The 7,500-nt window shown below is 33.7% G+C and overlaps 1 protein-coding gene across 3 annotated transcripts in view; it reads right to left on the bottom strand.

Moving 5' to 3' along the window:
• Positions 1-7,500, bottom strand: part of LOC122262048 (excitatory amino acid transporter) — a 98,079-nt gene that overhangs the window by 47,767 nt on the left and 42,812 nt on the right. The window lies entirely within an intron of this gene.

Genomic DNA, 7,500 nt, shown 5'->3' with positions numbered 1-7,500 from the left:
ATAGAATAGTATAAATAAAAAATATATCTATATAACACGACACTCATAGAGAGAGAGATGAGAGAAGAGAGTGAGAGAGTGATAGATGAATAGTTAGAGAGCCATACACTCGCTCTCTATCATGTACACACCACACCCACCTCAACACACCCACCCAAACAATCGCTCTCTCACACACAATCACTAAACGGACACACACACATCCACACACGATGCCACCCACCCTACCAACCACCCACCCCCCCATCACACTCCTCCACCCACTCACTCAGTATACAGACAGTCTCCCAGTCAGACTCACAGCCCACACTGTACGGGCCAGTTCATAGACATACCACCCCCCCACCCCGCCCCCTCTCACACATCACACACACACACAAACCTCCCCGCCCCCCCCCCCCCCCCCCCCCCCCCCCTCCCCCCCCCCCCCCCCCCCAACCCACCCCCCCCCCCACACGACACCCACCCCAGACCAATACCCCCCACAAAAGACACTAATAACACCACACACACACACACACACAAACACTCACGAACTCACACAGACCAACTCAGACACATGACACTCACTCTACACACACTCACTCACACTCTCACACACTCTAACACTCACGACCCTCTACCACACACTCCCTCACTCAATAACTCACACACAACACACACACACACCACACAACACAAACGAATATATATATAATCCACATCTAAGTATGCATATGTAAATTCCATATCCCGGAACAACCAATACATACATATAATCAAATAACAATCTATAAATCTAAATAATAATAATCTATCTATAACTATATAATCCAAATATCTATATACAATAAATATAACTAATGCAATATTATAAATATAAATATATATAAAACTCATATGTCTGTGAGTGTGTGTGTGTGTGGTGTGAAGTGAGTGTGTGTGTGTGTGTGTATGTATGGTCTGTTATGTATAAGTACATGCTATTAAATATATATCTATCTCAATATCTATATATAAATATATACTTTAACTATGTAATATTATATTTAACTATCCATATATATTATCTATCTATCATAAAAATATAACAAATCACATATATAACTCCAATATATATAAATATTATATAAATATACACACACACACACACCCACACACACAACACACCCACACAACACACAACCACCACACACAAAACCCACCCAACAAAACCACACAAATATAAATATATACTCACACTATCAAATCACTATCATAATCAATCTAAATATATAAATCTACCTAAAACCACCTCAATAATATATAAATATAAATATATAAATTTCCTCTATAACACTAATATACATCAACTCAATCTAATAAATATATATTTAACATACTATCTCTATAACCATGCAACTCTATATATATATAAATATTATCTAAATCTACAAATATATCTATATATCTAAAAATGAACAAACCCAATATATCATACACACACACCCACACACACCCATCACACACACACACTCACCCCACCCACCCCCACACACCTATCTAATATATTTATATATACATCTAACTATATAACTAAATCTCAAAACTCACACTACTCTCAATCTAGCACAACCACAACATGACACACAAACACAATATCTATATGATAAAAAAATCTCAATCACAAAATACAATAACAAATTAACTACAATTAGTGTGTACAAACTATAACTACAATCACTCTATATCACTACTAAATCAAACTAACTCTCTATAATATACATATATGTAAATTAAACTGATAAATCTACGTCTCTCAAACTTATATATCTAAGCTATCTATATATATAACTCACTCAAACTATATATATATATAAAGAAATATATAATATGCTAATAAATATATAAACACATATATAATAAATATATATAAAAAAAATATATATATACAAAATTGTCTATCTAATTTATATCTCAATCTATAAAACAATCTCAAACTGGTAAATAAATATATATATATATCAATATATCATATAACTATATATAAATATCTATAATATATATAACTCTATAGTCCTAAGTATATCTCAAATCCATACTACATTTATCTATAAACATAAGATATTAAATAAAAAGATAGTAGAATAATAAATATAGAAGATAGAATACCTCGCTAGATAGATTTGTGGATTACAAATTAATATATGTATATATGATATATATATCTATATATGAGTATATATATATACATAAATATATATATATATATAAGATATATATATATCTCCATAATCTAAATATAAATATCTAATATATATATATACATAACTATATATAAATCTCTATATAAAAACTAAATAAATAAATATAAAGAACTATATCTATAATTATAATCTGTATATATATAAAATGTATATATAACATCAAATCAATATATATATCTATATAGATATATATAAATATCTATCCATGTATATAAATATATATATATATATAATATATATATATATACTCTCTATATATATATAGATATAAGATAGTGTGTGTGTTGAGGTGTAGTGTTGTGTGTGTGATGTGTATGTGTGATTGTGTTGCAATTTTTAAATAGATCTCATATATGAAACAACCACACCCTATATCAATCACTCTCACACAAATCACCAAACACTCACTCACAAATAACAATAACCACACTCACACAATGCATAACTCACTATAAATCCCAACACTAACCCACTCTCATCTATCAAAAAATCTACAATAAATAAATAACACATTACAGAAAGACACCAAGCCTGTATCTCACAGCATATTGTAGGCATGACTATGTCTGAACCCAACCCATCCCCAAACACACCAAACACCACAATCAAATCGAAACTAACTCACACTAAAAAAATCTTCTAATCATATCCAACACCCTCCCCACACACACACACCCACCACACCCACCCACCCCCCCACCTACCCCCCCACCCCAGCCCCCCACACCCAACACACCCCACCCCCCACACACCCCACCCACATAAATGAAAATCTATACTATATAATCAAAATATCACTCTATATATATATAAGTACATCTAGTATATGTATAAATAATATATAATAACACATAACTATCTGGTCCTACTTTATCTCAAACCCTCACCCACTTATAAACCAATAAATCGACATCACACACACTCAACTCACACATATAGTATCACAAACACACGACACACTCACATCCACCTCTCCAACTGAACTTAAACATTCCAAAAACAGGAATCCCACCCACCCTCTCTCCTCACAATCACTCACACTCAAACTCACTCCACACACACTCACTCACACCAACACCACACACTCTAGCTATCACCAATCTCTCACACTACAACCCTACTATAAATCTCTCTCAATCACTCAAACAATATCACTCAAATAACTCACTACAACTCACCCACACATAGACAGAGATAGTTTGATAAGATTTGAGAGACTTATATATATGATTGATATATATAATGTTAACATCCAGACCATACATACCATCCCCATGCAACACAACACACACTCTCTCACACACCACCCAAGCACACACTCTCACACTCTCAGTCACATCAGAAACACCCACCCTCACTCAAACACACACACACACTCCCACACACCACACATCACACACACACTCACAACACACCACACTCACACACACCACACACAACACACTCACCCCCCCCCCCCCCCCCCCGCCCCCCCCCCCCACCCCCCCCCCCCCCCCCCCCCTCCCCCACCCCCACCCCACCCCCCCCACACACACACACACACCACACTCACTCTCAAACCACACTCACACACACAACCTCACACCCCCCCACACCCACACACACACAAACCCACACACACACACACCCACACAACCACACCCTCACCACACACACACACACACCCAACAACACACCTCTACATACACACCAACCCGCCCCCCCACACCACAACACACACACACACTCACACACCACACACACCAAACCCACACACACCAACTCACACACACACACTCACACAACTCACACTCTACTCACACACACACCCCCACCCCCCCAACACCCACCCCCCCCCCCCCCCCCCCACCCCCCCCCCCCCCCCACCCCCACCCACACCCCACCCCCCCCCCCCCCCCCCCCCCCCCCCCCCACACACACACACACACACACACACACACACACACACACACACACTCTCACTAACAAACTCTCACACTCCACATAACACCCACTTAACACACACACACACACACACCAAACGATTACATCACTCACACACACACACACTTACACACACACACCACCCACACAGACTCCACACCGAAACCACACACTACACACACACACACACACACACACCACTCACACTCACTCCCACTCACAAATACCCACACACTACACACTCACACACACACACTCACACCCACCTGTAACCACACACACACACACACTCACACACACCCGCAACCACCCACACACACACACACACTCACACACACACTCACCCACACACACCCACACAAACACACTCACCTCATACAGACACAACCTGACACACACACTCCCTCCCACCCTCACACACTCACACACACCACACACACACCACACACACTCACAACATACATACACCACTAACCCTCTCACCCACACACACACACACACAACCCCACACACCCACACCCTCACACACACCAACACAACCACACTACACCACTCACACTCTCGACACACACCCCACCGACACACCCCACACAGTACACACTAACCATACAACACACACACACACTAACAACCCCCACCCCAAAACCCCACACACACACACCATACACACACCCACACACACCACACACACACACACATCACACACACACACACACTCAAACCCAACACAGACACTACACACCACACACACTCACTCCCACACACACACACACACCCCACACACTCACCACACACATGACACACACCCCCACCCACCCACACACACACAAACACCCACACTACCACTCACACACACCCACACCACACAAAAAACACACACTCACACACACCACACACAACACAATCACACACTACACACAAACACACTCACTCACACACACAGCCACCAACACACACAGCCTCGCACACACACACACACACACACACACACACACACACACCACACACAACCTCTAACACACTCACTAACACACACCCACAATCACTCACACCACTCCCACACCACACACACCCACACACACACTACACACACACACACACTCTTCACACACACTCTCACAAACACAAACACACACCACACACCCTCCCCCCCACCCCCCCCCCCCCCCCCCCCCCCCCCCCCCCCCCCCCCCCACACACCACACACACACACACACTCACCTCACTCTCACACTCACACACACACCAACACACTGCATCACAAACATAACACACCAAACACACGCATGGCAAACTCACTCACTCACTCAACACAATCACACACACACAACACACTCTCACACACAACACACACTCTTACTACAGACACACACCACACACACACTCTCCAACACACTCACATTACACACACACACTCTAACTCACCACAAAAACACACACACACTCTACACACACACACACACACACACCCCCAAACTCATCACCATAACTTCCTCAGTAACTCATAACTCTCAAACACACTCACGTCACTCTAACTCAACACAACACATCACAAATAAATCTAACTCTATCAATTTCTATAACTATATATCTCAATTAAATATACTCTAATTCCTCAAAATATCACTCACAAACACTCACACTCACAACAATACCATGACACCCTATATAAATGTAAAACAATATTCAAGACGTCTTTAATCTATATAAATATACTTATATAAACCTATGCATAAGCCTCTATACACACATATGTTTATAGACTATATATATATATAGATATATATATATTCTATTATATTATATATATATATCTATATATAGTTATTTTATTCACACACATTTATTTTATTTTTATATTTATATATGCATATTATATCTATATATATATATATATATATATATTTATTTAATTTATTTATATATTGTATATATATATATAATAAATATATATAAATATATATATTTATATATGTGAGGTATATATATAAATTGGGGGTTTTTTATATATATATATAATATATATATATAAATTATATATATATAAGTTATTTTTATATTTATATAAATACATATATATTCATATATATAATATATATATAATATAAATTTATATATATAGATATATTATTTATACATATATTCATATGATATATATGTTATATGTATTTTAATCTATCTATATATATATATATATATATAATATATAGTTATACATATGCATATGCATATATATATATATCTATATATTGATAACTATGCTATATATACTTATATTTATATGCATTTATATATATATATATAGAATATATATATGTATATATATATATATAATCTATGCTATTATTTATTATATACTTATATTACATATGGCTTATGCATATATATGTATATATCTATATATATATTATATATATATTATATCATATGGCATATATATGTATATTATATTTTATATATAATAAAAATATATATATATATATATATATATGTTAATATATATATATATATACCTATATATATATATATATATATATATATATATTATTATATATACATATATAGTTTTTATATACATATAATATTATATATATATATATATATATATATATATATATACATATATATATATATATATATATATATTATATATATATATATAATATTGTATATATATATTATATATATATATATATATATTTATATATATATATATATATATATATATATATATATATATATATATATATAATATATATATATATTATATATATATAATATATATATATATTATATATATATATATATATATATATATATATATATATATATATATATATATATATATGCATATGCATATGTATATATAGATAGATAGATAGATAGATAGATAGCTATACATAAATATATATATATATATATATATATATATATATATATATATACATATATATATATATGCATATTGGATATGTATATATATATTGTATATATATTATATATATTTAATATATATACATATATATATATATATATATATATATATATACTGTACATATAATATATAATAATATATATATATATATATATATATATATATATATCTATATATATATATATATATATATATATATATTTATATATATGCACATATATATTTATATATATATGTATATATATTTATTACATATTATACGCAATATATATATATATATATATATATATATATATATATATATATATATATATATATATATATACATATATATATATATATATGTATATATAGATATATATATATATATATATATATATATATAAGTATATATTAGAAATAGATAAATATATATAT

Source organism: Penaeus japonicus, unplaced genomic scaffold (genome assembly GCF_977035675.1).
Source record: "Penaeus japonicus unplaced genomic scaffold, GWHDUDI00000001_assembly GWHDUDI00000004, whole genome shotgun sequence".
Classification (NCBI taxonomy): Eukaryota; Metazoa; Arthropoda; class Malacostraca; order Decapoda; family Penaeidae; genus Penaeus; species Penaeus japonicus.
This window is presented reverse-complemented; position numbering and strand designations above follow the sequence as displayed.